At 43.1% G+C, this 15,487-nt stretch overlaps 1 protein-coding gene across 6 annotated transcripts in view; it reads left to right on the top strand.

Annotated features, from left to right (window-relative positions):
* Positions 1-589: 589 nt before the first annotated feature.
* OSBPL8 (oxysterol binding protein like 8) overlaps positions 590-15,487 on the top strand; it is a 69,986-nt gene continuing 55,088 nt past the window's right edge. For 2 of the 6 annotated variants that reach the window (XM_053404547.1, XM_053404541.1), the window contains exon 1: positions 597-719. The gene's annotated coding sequence lies outside the window, so the exon portion shown is untranslated. Of the gene's footprint in view, positions 720-1,493; positions 1,631-1,816; positions 1,900-2,957; positions 2,982-14,148; positions 14,226-15,487 lie in introns of those variants that run through there. The other 4 variants (XM_053404542.1, XM_053404545.1, XM_053404546.1 and 1 more) reach the window with 4 other exon arrangements.

The raw sequence follows: 15,487 nt of genomic DNA, 5'->3' as shown, positions 1-15,487 counted from the left end.
TCTGTCTATGGGGTGGCGCCCTGAACGCGCACCGGCCCCCCTAAGTCCTGAGCTGCTTGGCCCTGGGGAAAGAAGAGAGCGCGCGTGTGTTTATATGCGTGCGTGTGAACTGGGGCCAAGTACGTATTCTCTCGCCAGGCTGTTCTGCGCAGGGACACCGCGAGACAAAAAGGGCGGGCCCACAGCGCGAGGCCTGCATGTAGCTCTGCAGAACCAGCGGATTAAAAAAAATTAAAACCCCAGAGGGCGGCGTCTCCGCCTGTTACCTCAGCGCCGTGCCCAGGATCCCCTATCACGTGATCCCAGAGAAGGGCGTGGTTGCGCGCGAAAGGTTCACCCTCCCGCCCTCCGCGCGCCGGTCCCCTTCCACAGCAGGGTCTGTGCGCAGGAGGAGATAGAGAGGTAGCGCGGCGGCCGTTGATGAGAGCATCAAGCGGCGACTCCGAACCTGCAACGGCAGCGAGTCCGCGAGGGAGAGTGAGGAGGGGAGGGGGAGAAGAGCGAGCAGGCGGGCGCGCGGCCGACCGGCTCCAGTCAGCGCGAGCGGCGGCGTGAGGGGGGGGGCGGCGGAGGCAGCGCTTCCCTCAGCGGCGTCCCGCTTTTCTCCTCCTCAAGCCATCTCTGGTCGCTCTGGCCCGGCCCCTCTCTCCGGGGGTAGCGGGTCCGGGGGACGGAGGGGGTCACTCCGCCCCTTCGCCCGGGGACCCCTGGGAACCGAGGTAAGAAGGACGGGACTGGGGTGGTGTGGGGGCGTTGTCCTAGCGAGCCGTGGGGCGCCCTTGTCCCACTGGGCGTTTGCTGGCCCAGAGTGAGGATGCGCGGCGGTGGGGAAGACGCGGGGGTGGGGCCCCTGCGCATTCAGACGAGAGTCTGTGGGAGGGGGGTCCCGGGTTGGGCGCTGGCGCGGCGTGACCTTGGGCACGTCTCCCAGCCCTGGCGGTTTTGACAGCAGCCACGGAGGCGAGAGGGGACTCCGGTGCTGCTGTCATAAAAAAAAGTTAAAGAGCTGTTGTGGCCCAAGGGAGCGGGGGTGGAAGCGATGGAAACTGGTAACTACTGGGAGTGAGTCCTAATTCTTATACCTGCTCTCTGGTCTTGCCCACGTGGGTTTTATCTCTGTAACAATAGGTCAGGTGAATAAAGGTTCCTGACAAGGCACATTTTAATGTGCCGTACTCTACTTGAATTCATCATATTTATATATTCGGTTTATAACACGTGTTTTCAGTTTTCTGTAACTTCCTGTAAATAGAGGGCAATCAGGCAATTTTTCTCTTGCTTCCTCCACCTATAACTAAGGGTGCCAGTTACCCTGCCCCTCTGCAGAGCTGCTAAGGGATATATATATATATATATAACCAATTTGCGGGCGGAGGGGAATTGAAAGGTGCTGCAAGAGGCTTAAGCAAGAAAACCAGGCAATACGGTGGTGCCATATAAGTTGCAAAGTAATCACACCCTACCTTGTTGTTGTCATTGCCAATAATTGGCAGGTCCCACAACTTGACATGAATTTTTCAGTACTTGCTTTCCTTCCTCCAATTAGTCAACCCTGTGCAAGTGGGTTGGTCAGTTGTTTACTAGGAGTCTGAGTGTATGACAGCAGCTGGGTTATTTATTCTGAGGATAGGTATGTATTATGTGCTCCTAAATAATTATGAATGCAATTTCTAGTTGGTTCTATGCAAATTTATCTGCCAGCATATCCCTCTAATTTATATAGTGCTTGTTTCTGAAGGGGTATATGGGGTGTTGTGGTGGGAAATACTACCTCTAGTGGGACATGTTGTGCCCTTTGTCCCCACCCTGCACTCAGTTCTCACCTGTGGCTCCTAGAAGCTGTCAGCATGTGACAGTGGCCACACCCAGGGAACATCTTCAACTGGCCTGCTAAACCAGGTGAGTATAACTGATGTGTCTCAAACCCTCAGTGAGTTAGGGACTTCCCCTGCATTCAAAGATAGGATCCAGCAGATTAAGAGGATGAGACCAATAACGGGTCCAGCGGTCAAGAAAGCGGTTTCTTCATGTGCTGCAGAGGGAAGTGAGGGACAAATGGGGCTTGTCAAGGTAAGGGAAGGGAAGGTAACCCATCTAGGAGAAGGAAAACTATGATTCTAAACTTCTGCTGCTTTGCGGGATATCTTTGGGAGATGAAAAGGCTAAGGAGTAAATCCTACACAAATCTGGAGTCCCTAAGACAATTGGATGGCGCCTTGTACGCCTCCTTCTATCAACTCCTGCAGCCAAGCTGGTGCCAAACGTATTGCTTTTCTTTCCTTTGGACCACATCATCAAAGCCAAGAGGAGGGATCTTTTCTTCTGGACAGCCCAGGACCTCCATACACACTGTTCAGGCTTGCATCCCAGGGAGGTCACTCAGGTGCTGCTAACGCAGCGGTTTGACTTTAACCCCGGAGGTGCACTGCTTTGTCTCTGGAGACAGATGCCAACAACATGTTTCTAACTAGACCATGATTCTGTTCACACTTTAGATTTTGTGACTGGTGTTGTAACATAGAGTTGAATCAATAGAAGCTCTCCCTCAGTTCTGTGGTGCATCCTTGCACCATTCAGAAATTCTGCAGCTACAGAAAATAATGGAAAAAATGTGTTGTAAAACATCTGAGGAAAGGATGAGTTGTTGCAAGGTCAGAGGACCAGCTAGACTTTCTGTATATGGCCTGCAGTTGTGTTTGGCAAGATTGGGCAATTTTTTAGTACCAAGCCAGGTTTAAGAATACTCTATAGTTGGTTTGACTGTTTAAAACAGCCTCCCCTGTGCTGATGCTGCCTCTATCCTAGCAAACATCAACATGTCTTTTGCACTCACTGCAGGTGCAGGAGGATATATTTTTGTGGTGAATCCAGCATGATGCATGCATACATAATTTGCCAGTTGTCGTGGCAATGAACAGGTCTCTGTTTGCATGAATCTGTAGAGGCAGGGCTGTTTTTACCAGCAGTGTCACCAAGTTGAGGTAGGTTGCAAGTACAAGAGTTTTACAGCCTTTTATTCGGGAACCTCACCAGAATCTAGCTTCTGGATACTTTGCTGTTAAAAAATAACATAAAAAATGCAGTGGGGCACAGGAAAGGAAAAAGACAAAAGGAAATTTAATAGGGGTGGGGAAAAGAGAATTATCAGCAGTGATGATAGCAGGTAAGGAGTAGTGGGATCTTTTAAATCCCATTTTCCACATTGCCGACTGCTCATGCTTGACTCTGGAAATGAGGCTAGCTCTAGTTTCTGGTGGCTCATTGCCACTGGCTCACCTTTTATAAATTAAACAGCATTGATTACTGTATTGTGTCCATGACCCAGTGAATTCTTCTGTTACAACATCTAGGATGTATATAACACCAAACATTTATTTATTTGTGGATATATCACCTTTTTCCCTAATAATGGCTCCAAGACAGGTTACAAAAGTTAAAATGAAATAAAAACCAATTTAAACAATATCAGGATTAGAATATCAAAATCCAAAAAGAGCAGAGTTAAACTTTCAGTCTCAAATTGTCATGGGGGCCAGTGATGGAGACCGTCTAACTTCCCTAGTAAGAGAATTCCATAGCAATGTGCTGCCACAGAAAAGGCCCTGTCCCATATTTCTGCTAACTAACCCTTTGTTGGTGGTAGGGTATACAGCAGTGTCTTGGATTATTATTTTATCCGACAGGCAGGTTCATATGGAAGAAGGGAGTGTTTCAAATATTTAGCCCTGTTTAGGGTTTCAGTGGTAAATACCAGCACCTTGAATTGGGCAGTAAAAAATAGAGCTTATTTACATACACAAATCTCTTTAGTCTGGTCAACTAATACTGTTTTGTGAAGAGGCCAGTTTAAAGTGATTAAAACCTTAATCCTGATTTTTGTGAACTTGTGATCTAGATCACTTCTGCTTCATGGTTCTGTGTAACTAAAAAACTTGCACATTTCCATGCCAACACAAGTTTATTGAATTTAATAAGGAGACTGCTTCGTCTGTTTTGTTTTTTGTAACTACAGAGACCACACAGCTGTGGAAGAATACTTCAGCATAGACGTTTATAATAAATGTGGTTGTCTTATAAATCATTGTACAAGAGACAGGATTTTGAGTGCGTGCATGCAAGTGTATAGTTCTGTTTCTGTGATTGCCCAGGTGCTTGAGGGCTGACTGTTGGAAAAAGCTATACGTCCTTCAGTAATATGTGCATTTATCTCCTTTGCCCCGCGTTTACTGTATTCCTTCCAGTCTCCCTGCTGCCTCATTTCTTTAGTAACAGTGATTGCAGTAAAGATTTTTTCGTTCTTTATTGGATGTCTTTCTGAGGTACCATATTTTTTGCCCTATAGGACGCACCGGGCCATAGGACGCACCTAGTTTTCAGGGGGGGGGGAATCAAGTAAAAAAATATGATCCCCCCCCCCCGCAGCTCTGGGAGCAGTGGACAGGCTGCACGCAGCCTGTGTGCTACTCCAAGACCTTCTCCCTGCTTTTGTGGGAGGTGGTGGAATTCCCCCACCTCCCGCAAAAGCCCACAGGAGCCCAGCGTGACTCCTGCGGGCTTTTTGACCAGGAGGGAGAAGGGACTGAAATGGCCAGTCAGTCCCTTCTCCCTCCTCGAGGAAAAGCCCCCAAGAGCGGCGCGCTCTTTAAAGGGTGCGCGGCTCCTACGGGCTTTTCTAGAAGGTGGGGGAATTCCCCCCCCTCGTAGAAAAGCCAGCAGAAGCCGCGGAGCCCCTTTAAAGAGCGCACGGCTTTTGCCTGCTTTTGCGGGAGGTGGAGGAATTCCCCCATCTCCCACAAAAGCCCACAGGAGGGTTGGAGAGTAGCGGGAAGGCGTCGCACGCCTTCCTGCTGCCCCCCATCCTCTGGGGCTGGCGATGGGGGAAGCGCTGCTTTCCCCACCGCCAGCCTTGAAGCTGGGTTGGAGAGTAGCGGGAAGGCGTCGCGTGCCTTCCTGCTGCCCCCATCCTCTGGGGCGGGCGATGGGGGAAGCGCTGCTTTCCCCACCGCCAGCCTCAAAGAGCAGACTCCCCTGGCTTCAGCGGAAGCAACGCGAAGCCTCCGGAGCGCAGGCTTTGGAGGCTTCGCGTTGCTATCGCTGAAGCCAGGGGGCCTGCATTCGCCCCATAAGACGCACACACATTTCCCCTTCATTTTTGGAGGGGAAAAAGTGCGTCTTATAGGGCGAAAAATACGGTATATATTTCCCCACTGGGCTGCCTTTCTCAGAAATCTCAGTGATTTTGCTTCCATATAGCAAAAATGTTTCTTTCCCATTTGAGAGCAGACAGGATTTCCTTGTACAAATTCAGTTTGAGTATGATTTAATCTGTGACTCTACCTCCAGTATCCTTTTTCCAAGTTCTACTTTTTCAAGCATGTCGGAATCAGCTTATGATTGGAAAGTTTGTCTGCTGACATTTGCTTTTCTATTGCACACTACCTTTAATATATCTGGGAGTCTTGACAGATGCAGGGCTTTTAAAAAATCTTTTTCACTGTAAAATGATTCTAATTCCATTAGAAATTTTGCAAACATTATTTTTGTTTCCTGTGGAGTAATTTTACTTTTACATTTCTTCAAGGGCCCTCAGTCCTAAAAAATCTCATGAAAACTAGCCATTTCACATATGTTGCACATATACTACAAGTAATTTGTTTTCTTTCTTTACCTTGCTGGCATTTTTGTGAATCCCCAAAAGGATGCAACTGGATCTTGGCTCTCTGAAGAACAGAACTCTAAACCAAAAACAAATATTGGTTGGTTTCACTGCTGTGCAAATATCTGTAGCAGCCAACAGAACAATATGCTAGTTTAATTTTAGACTGCAGCTCAGTCGTCTAGTGTGCAATTCAAATATGCATTAAAAAAAACCCCTTTCACTGAATTACATAGATCAGATTACTATCTGATATAAAATGTAACATTTCATTAAAAAATATGTAGTTGCCCAGATTTGTTCCTTATTCCCTAAATATGATTGTTTTCACATAATATTTTTGCATAATAGTTTTCTCTAGCGGTCAGAGATAAATTAGTGTGCCACATATAGCACCAGTGTTCTATTGTGTACTCTTTTTCTTATGCAGAGTTACCAGGCAAATTTTCTTCAAACTAGAGTGTATGAGTGCCTTTGGAACCATGCATTCCTTGTCTTAATATTATTTTGTATTCCTCTACTTTCCTCCCATCCTTTAAAGTGTTGATTTAGTTTCAAATTTCTCAGTGTATGCTTACAATTCTCAAATGGTTTTTCCTTTGGGGATTCTATCTGTACAAGTGCTTTGAGGACTGTCTGTAAACTTACTTTACTCTATCAGGTCTTCAAGATCTTATTCTGCTTTTGCCGCCTTTGGAAATAATTTGGGAAATGGTTGCCTTGGCTGACTTGCATAGATTACTTAGAAAAATTTACACTTGTTATGATATCTTATCAAAGATTCTGCAGCACTGTTGTTCAAACTGCAGATTCATATAGCAGTAAGGAGGCTTGTTGTCAGTTTAAAAACATTAGTTTTAAGTGTGGAAAGCGGAAAAAAGGCGTGTGACGGTGTGTGAGAGGTAAGAGAAGTAAGGCAAGTGGATCTCACAATTGAGGAAGCTACCACAAAGAAGGCCCAAGTCCATATGGTGTTTTGAGTCATCTGGAGAATTCCTGGAGAAGGTGGTATCATTCAGAGGAAGAATGGGAGGAGCTCAGGGACCTGGAGGAATCCAATCTGGACAAGGGCTCTTGTGGGTTGGGGATTGATGATTCAGGAACCCAAGAAGTGGGTGGTTCACAGGAAGTGGGGGGGATGAAGAGGTTCAGATCCACAGGAGGGATCTGTGAATTGCCTGTGGGCCTTCTGAAGGCTTCAGTACTTGCAAGTGAATTGCCTGTGGGCCTTCTGAAGGCTTCAGTACTTGCAAGTGAGCTGCCTTGAGTCCCTTTTCCTGTGAGGGAGTGGCTGTCTGCTTTGAGAGAGGCACCTGGGTAGAAAATGGGTAGTGAGCCAGCTTTGATGCCTTCATCTTCATCTTCACTCATGCCAGTGCTGCATGCCCAGTCTGCTCAGAGGCGTGCTTGGCCAGTCTTCAGACTTGGGCTGCTTGCTGCACAAATAGTCATGCCCATGCATTCAAAAGCAGAGTCTAGGATATGTGTCACTTGTTGGATAAACGTCTTAGCAATACCTAGTCATGCACCTTAGAGGTCTTCTGTGCTTTATGACATTGTAACCTGTAGGCTCACGTTTGTGCGCCGTACTGAATTGCTAAATAAAAGCTTTAAACAACCTGCTTGTGGTGACAGTGTGAGTTCCAAGTCCAATGATGGGGATCAGGATATATAGCTGCACTCCAGAAAAAGTGCTCCAAAGCTTTTAGACAATCTTAAAAGTATGTCTTGGAGGTTCTCCTTCTAGTGAAGTCATTGTTATGTGGTTCTGTTCCTCTGTTTAAAATTGTATAAAGCTAGTTGTTGACTAAGGATTTGTAAAGTTGAAGGCAGTGGTGACTACCTTTTGCTTCCTACTATCCTGTTTCTGCTATGGTGTCTTGTTCTGCATATGTTAGCTGCTCTTGTTTCATTTCCATTCTCTCGTTTTCATCTTGACTCTGCTTTTATTTTACTGTCTTTGCCCACTTGTTAGAGAAGTGAAAGAAAGTGGTTACTGGCCATTTAAAGGATCTTGGTGTGTATTATTGGAGGCAGAGTAGAATAAATCTATAATTTGTAGCATTTGTGGTAATAGTGATCTCCTAATCCTACACATTAATTCCCCCTTCTTTTCCCCAGCTGCCCTTTATCTGAAGGCTTTTGCAGCAGAGGTGCTGTGTGGGGCATTCTCTCCCTGGATATGCTAATCTGATGTCAAATTTAATGACCTTTTGGTACTAAAGATCTTTTATTTATCTTGATCTTTAAAAATCTTTAATTCTTACAATTCTGCTATCTGCTGATGGTTTTATTTATCTATTATTAAAATCCTCAATGGCTAAGAGAAAGGCTGTGTCAATACCTCACTAACATAGTGCAATATTTTGTCAGTGGTATTCAGTTTCTGCTAGGAACGACTTTGTGAGTTGCTCACTAGTTTGCCCACAGCTATGTATTTTCAGGAACAAGCAGGATCAAAGGTTATACAGATTATTTGAATTTGTCTAAAATGTTCGCAGGTTGCTCAAGAAACTGCCTAGAGGTATGGTTGTTTCTTCTTTGCAGAAAGTCTCCAGTTCACTGCAAGAGACTTCCATGTTCTTTTTTGTTGTTAGTGAAACTTTTCAGCATAATAATAATAATAATAATAATAAACCTTTAATGTCACTACACCACCTGTGTGCAGTGAAATTAAACAATACAATTAAAAAATGGAGACTCACTTAGGCAGTTCTTGTGCTGTCTTGTTGCCATTATATCTCTGGTAGCCTGCTCATCATGTCCACAGCTTGGACTTTACTCCATAGTAAGGTAAAGGTAAATGACCCCTGGACAGTTAAGTCCACCCAAAGGCGACTGGGATGCGGCACTAATCTCCGCTATCAGGCCAAGGGAGCCAGTGTTTGTCCACAGACAGCTTTCCGGGTCATGTGGCCAGCATGACTAAACTGCTTCTGGCGCAACGGAACACCGTGATGGAAGCTAGAGCACGCGGAAATGCCGTTTACTTAATTTTATTACATTTTTTAAATTTCTATGCCGCTTTATATTTTTAATAAAAATCTCAAAGCGGTTTACAGCATACTAAATCAATAAATCAATAAAACAATAGCTGGGTGATGTTCCTCTGGCCTCATGAGGAGCCTCTTTTGTGGGGCTGGTAGGTGTGGGCCCCGCCCCCTAGGCCAGGTGGAAGGGGCCTTGCGGGGAGTGGCCTTCCCACTGCAGTGGTACCTGTTTATCTACTTGCACCGGTGTTCTTTCAAACTGCTAGGTTGGCAGAAGCTGGGACATAGCAACGGGAGCTCACCCCCTCGCATGGATTCAAACTGCCGACTTCCATTCAGCAAGCCCAAGAGGCTCAGTGGTTTAAATCACAGCATCACCCGTGTCCCTTACTCCTCCATAGTATCTCTGTATGGTAAAGAGTAAAAAGCAGTGTGATTTGTCCTGAACTCTGAAATATGAGAGGCACTCATTTTTGTTTAACCCAAGCAAAATGGCTACTTAATGGGGTAAAACCTATTTATCTGGTTCACAACATTATATACTGCTTGGTTGTATTTTTTTTATTAAAAAACCCCTCTCAAAGCGTATGATTATGAGCTATGGGATTCAAAGCAGTGTGCTTTGCAGCTGAGCAATCCTGAGACATTAAGTTTGGCATTGTCTCTTTTCTGTTCAAACATTTATCTGCTAAATGATTTGGCCTGAACATAGAAGCTGCATATTGCTACAAGCCTCCTGGTCTCTCAGCTTATTGTGGGAGCTGCTGCATGCCATGCTGGAGTTGTTATGAAGAGTCAGTTTACTGTTTGGCAAAGGAGATGTAAATGTCCCCCTGGAATTTCCCTTTGCCACTTGGTTGCTAAGTGATCATCTTTATGGGCATAGGAATTCTGCTCTCCACCTTCATGACAGGGTAGTGGAGCTCCTAGAAATGGGATATCGTGAATGTGTGACATGTATACAAAGTACTTCCTTGCACATAGCATATGGGATGCCTTTTTGGAATGACTGCTTAACATTATTGTCACAAAGTATCTCTGTGATTTGGTACTCTGATTCATTGCCCAATTAACACATGACAGCCTCTCATTCTTACCTTTCTATTTGTCTTGATAAACTGGAAAGCTTGATTTTCAGTAATTCCAAAGAAGCCCAAGGCTGTAACAGGGCTACCTTAATTAGTAGCCTTTCCAGGAGTTTATCCAAAGGGGTGATATCGTTTATTGGTAATATTATCTTCCTTAAAGCTAGTAACTGTTTATAGTCTTACCTTCTTCTTCTGATCAGTAATATTTTTTTCATTAATTACAGTAATAAATTGAATTGCTCATTTATGAAGCATTGCTGACTTTGATCTGTGATAGTGTGAAAAATTTAACATCTAATATTTCAGCAGGTAATTGTGTTGAAAATGCAGTGGAAGCTATGCTGCATACTATAGCCACAATGTAAAAATTTTGTCAGAAATAACTACTTTCTGACTTTCCCACATTTACTCACATTGTTACTGCTTCCATTATAACAGTTTGAATGGATTTGTGGGGTACGATTCCAAAGACACCATGTTTAATCATGTATTTAACTTGTTTGCGGCACTTAAATCAAGTTTGCTCATTGTAGTTCCTTGGGTCATTTTGAAGCCCATAAGGGACTGACTTTAAATAAACTATAGTAGTGAGAAAAACAAGCAGCCATGTCTTCTTTACTGAAATTATTTGACCACTAGGGCAGCTTATTTCATGAATTCACTGGTCAACAACAAATTTGTTGTCTGCGTTTTTTCAGTTGATTTAGGATGAATCTGATGCACTGAATCCAAAAATCACATTGGTTTTGCTCAATCAGGTCAAGTTTTTGAGCTATGGCCACATGTCTTTTTTTACGTTTTTGTTCACATGTACACTTGTGTGGAGCATTTTAGAAGAAGTTGGTGGGGGTAAAATGCCATGTCAAATAATTGTTTTGATTGGATATGATTACTTTAATGACAAGAAGTATTCAGGTCCGATAGTTCTGGATGATTATGTCGAAAAGGGATCAGTTTGAAGTCATAAAACCTCGAAATCTTCCATAAATTGGTGCAGCAAAGCATAAAGTTGGGGGATCAAAACTAAGTTAATGGGGCAGTCGCCCCACGAAGTATCCTGATCTTCAATCAGCACATCGTCCTGTAGCTCATTGTGATGAAATTCCAGTGCCTATCTTTGGAGAACTTCCTGACATTAGTGACGAAGATGCCTCCAGTATTGAAGGACATGAAGAAGAAGAAGTGGTTCTTGAAGATGATGCTCCATATCCATTTTCCCAAAAGGAGTTGAATGATCTAGTTCACGACCTCAGCTTGTCAAAGGACTCTGCTGAACTGTTGGCATCCAGATTGAAGGAAAAAAACCTCCTCTCTGACAGTGCTCGCATCAGCTTCTTCCGCAACAGGCATCAAGAGTACCTCCGTTTTTTCTCGGAAGAGAAGGACTTGGTGTACTGTGCAGATATTGCGCAGCTTCTGCTCAAGCTTGGAGTGCCACAGTACGAACCCAAAGATTGGAGACTGTTCATTGACAGCAGCAAGCGATCACTGAAATGTGTTCTGCTACACAATGGCAACCAGTTTGCCTCTATACCCCTGGCTCACTCGACTACACTGAAGGAGAACTATGAAGCGGTGAAGTATGTGCTGGAGAAAATTGGTTATGATCAGCATAAGTGGTTTATTTGTGTTCACCTGAAGATGGTGAACTTTTTGTTGGGACAACAGTCTGGCTTCACCAAGTACCCATGTTTTCTGTGCATGTGGGATAGTAGGGACCGTGTTCAGCATTACACGAAGAAGGACTGGCCTGTGCGGGAGGAATGGGTGCCTTGCAAAGAAAGGAACGTCATCAACGACCCCCTGGTGGACAGAGACAGAATACTCTTCCCACCGCTGCACATCAAGCTCGGCTTAATCAAGCAGTTCACCAAGGCTCTGGACAAGGATGGTGACTGCTTTACTTACTTGTGCCAGGCTTTTCCAGGATTGACCATGGATAAGTTGAAACCTGGCATCTTTGATGGTCCTCAGATCCGTCAGCTCATCAGAGATCCAGAGTTTGGAAACTCAGTGAACGAAGTGGAACTGGAAGCGTGGAAGGCATTTGTTCTGGTAGTGAAGAACTTTCTTGGCAACAATAAGGCCAGAAACTACGCAGAACTTGTCAACAACATGCTGACTGCTTTCAGAAACCTGGGCTGCAACATGAGCCTGAAGATGCACTACCTATTTTCACATATGGACCGGTTTCCTGAGAACCTGGGTTCAATGACTGATGAGCAGGGGGAGAGATTCCATCAGGACATGAAAGAGATGGACACCAGGTATCAGGGTTGCTGGGACGCAGTCATGATGGCCGACTACTGTTGGACTCTGAAGAGAGGCCTCCCTGCCGCTGAGCATTCCAGGAGTTCCAAGAAACGGAAGTTCAAGCCCTGAAGTTTAAAAAATGGTGAAGCAACATGCAATTTACGTGTACTTACCTTTATCAATGCCCACCATTCAGTTTACAGTAAACCTGACCTGATGGAGAGAAACGGATGCCATTTCCTGATTCAGCAGTGCAAAAATACCCTAAATCAGTTGTAGCAATCTAGACAACATTCAAAAAGTAAAAAATTGTTGCCCAGTGATCTGTAACAGGTTGGCCCAACTTTTCATACCAAGTGGACTGCAAGAGTACTTTGACACAGAATTTGTGATTTTTAAGGAAAGGGAAGTAACATTATTGCCACGTAACAGGGAAGGTTATATTATGGTAACTTTCCTTTGTGTGAGACTGTTGGATATCATTTTTAGATTTCTGTTTCTCGTATGTGTTGTTTAAAAGCTCAGTAAAAAGCATTTTAAAAATGGAAGATTGTGAATAGAGAAGAAACTTTTGCTTGAAAACTACTCTGAGTAAATGAGCTTATACGTCTCATCTGAGTGAATGAGAAACATTGTAATTATGTAGACTTCGTAGTACTAAATGGATAAAATGACCATGCAAGTTTCATAAATGTGGTAAGCCATGGGATTCACAGTAAATACATATTGCTACATATTGCAACTTCTGGTTGACAAAAGGTGTTTTTACTATGGTGTTAGGAATTTGCCTAATGGTTAGGTATGGGCCGAATAGGGAAAGAATTCAAATATCTGTTCCTCTGCTTCTGAAGATACAATATGACAATTTGCATTTTCATGTTTTGGGACTGAATGATTATGCAGGTTAATTGTAAACAGTATATAGAAATAGGTGGCAGTTGCATGTTGAAAGCGTTGGAGGTGTTACTTCATTTTCTTCTCACTTAAGCCTTAATTGCTGAATGAGGAAAATACTTGTAAATGCCCATCTGTTGGATTAGTGAGTGTAGTATTTTTTCCCCATTTATAAATTTGAATTTTACATTTCTGTCTAAGTGATGTTAAGCATAAATATCTTTGGCTAAGAGAACATGTATCATTGTTTAGAATTGTCTTTATTTTTAGAATATACAGCCAAAATTTTTGCCTGCAGAAACTTCTCTCTGTAACTGATTGGAGAAGAAATATGTGTTACATGACCAAGCAGTGACTATTTTGAAGTCCTTTGCTGGGGATGGTGGAGACTTCATTTGACCCACATTTTAAGCAAATTGACTTAAATCACAGCCCCTGGAATAATACACTGATTGGAATATAAGTATCTTCAGGTTTTGCACTTCTTTAAATTTTGTGATACAGTTCTCAGCTTTATAAAGTGTAAACATATTTTATAAATGCATGTTTTAGGATAAAATATGTTTAGAATGCATACATTGAGATTAAATACATTTTAAAATACATATTTTCGTATAGATTTTGTGGTTTAAATGTGAGGCTGGAATAAACCAATGAATCCCTACCCTTTGCTGTCCCCAAATGTGTAAGTCCTGTGTCCTAAGCAAATGACTAAACTTAAAACTTTGAAATAACATGCAATTTGGCCATTCTATTTTAGTATGTATATTTTAATTCAAATTTCATTTTGGTGGCCATGTAGAGTTGGTATATTCCAGAAGGCAGTATCAAATTCACCCCTTCCTTCTTCTTTTGCATAGATAACCTATGGGGGTAGATACTGTGGTGGAGTTACAGCAAAATGCATGGATGCATGAACTTGTAGCCTTACACATTGCTGGGTGGGGTGGGGGAGTTGCTAACATTACCATGGCTTCCACTGCTGTTCGGAACAAAATAATCAGGGGTTTGCCTGTTCTGTGCAGTAAGTATGAGGCCTTACCTCTAAAAGTTAAATTCAGCTGAAGTTTTCTTTAGGCCCAGTGCAGACATTAGTATCTTCATCTGATAATGATAGTGTTCACATATTTTTCCTAACGCTTCCCTCTCCCTTTGTGTGTCCACCTTTGATGGAATTTTCATGGTTTCTTTAATCCACAGTTTTCTAGGAAGTTTGAACAAAAAAAACCCCACCTCATTTCAAACCAGGATCTGATTCTACTTTCAGGTCTTGATTTGGGGGAAGCCTTAAAACTACTGTTTCATGGTTCAGACAACACAAGAAGCTGTGGCTTCACAAACCAGGTATCTTAATCAATGTTGAGTGTATGATGGAAGGTGGGAAGGAATAACTAGAAAGGTACAAGGCTTGTTCCTGAATTGATAAACAGTGGTTCATTGGAGTGGGATCTTTATACTTCAACTGGACCTCAATCTGCAATGCTATGTGCACTGGCACCTCGGAAGTAAATTACTTCAGAGTAAATATGCATATGATTGGGTTGTTAGTTGCGTAGATTTTTATTGATTTGTTTTTGTCCTGGCATTGCTCAAATACATTGATGCAAACAAGCTTTTGATATCTGTCTCTATCTAGAAGTTTGTGTGTTATTAGAGAGAATGAAAGAAACATTTCCTGCTGGGATGTGTTTCTTTCACCATCTTGCTGCTTTGATTTTAAGGATTTAAAGACTCTTCTTTCTGTTATGGCATTTCTGTTGTTGCTAACATCAATAACAAAATTATTTTGGCTTCTTTTATAGGGGAAGGGTGGATTTATAAACTTTTTCCAGCACTAGTCACTGTCAGTAGTTCTTGTACAACGGCAAAAAATTTCTGTGTGTTGTGCTTTCAGTACTATTGGATAGTACTGTTTATATTCAATACAGAAAATTTAGTGGAAACCACAATTTCTGCGAGCAGTTCACATCATGGCTGCAGATACTGTAGACCAGTTGTTGAGGATGGTATACACAGGATTCTGGGAATTTAATTGGCATTGATAATGATGATGAAATGGTACTTCAAAACTTCTTAAACAGAAGTGATTTATATGCAAATTGGTTACAGTAGGTATGGGAAACCTTTTTCAGCCTGAGGGGCACATCCCCTTATAGCTAACCTTATGGGGGCCACATGCCTGTTTTAGACGCACCCAATGCAAAAAGTCGATGGGGTCATTCCCTCTCTTGTATACACACACACACACACACACATGCATTCATACAACCCCACACATAGCACCCACTCACCCCTCCTCTCTTTCACTTACCACACCACATGGAACTTTAGCTTTTTTAAAAAACCATAATTGCTGGAGGACTGTGTTATTTTCATGGAGATTGCATCAGATGAAAAAGTGTTGACCTTTCCTTCCTCAGTTGTAACCCCCAACTTCCCAGTGCACCAATTATGCTTAAAACAGCTTTCTGTGTTTTTGCTCATATAATGTCTTGAGGGGAAGTCCTTTCATGATTTCCCAAAAGCTAATAACATCAACTACAATAGTGGTTTTCAAACTTTTTTCTCTGGGCCACACTCTCAGAAAAAAAAATTGCTCTTGCAAC

Source organism: Podarcis raffonei, chromosome 10 (assembly GCF_027172205.1).
Source record: "Podarcis raffonei isolate rPodRaf1 chromosome 10, rPodRaf1.pri, whole genome shotgun sequence".
Taxonomy (NCBI): Eukaryota; Metazoa; Chordata; class Lepidosauria; order Squamata; family Lacertidae; genus Podarcis; species Podarcis raffonei.
The sequence above is the reverse complement of the archived record's forward strand: the minus strand, read 5'-3'. Positions and strand labels throughout refer to the sequence as shown.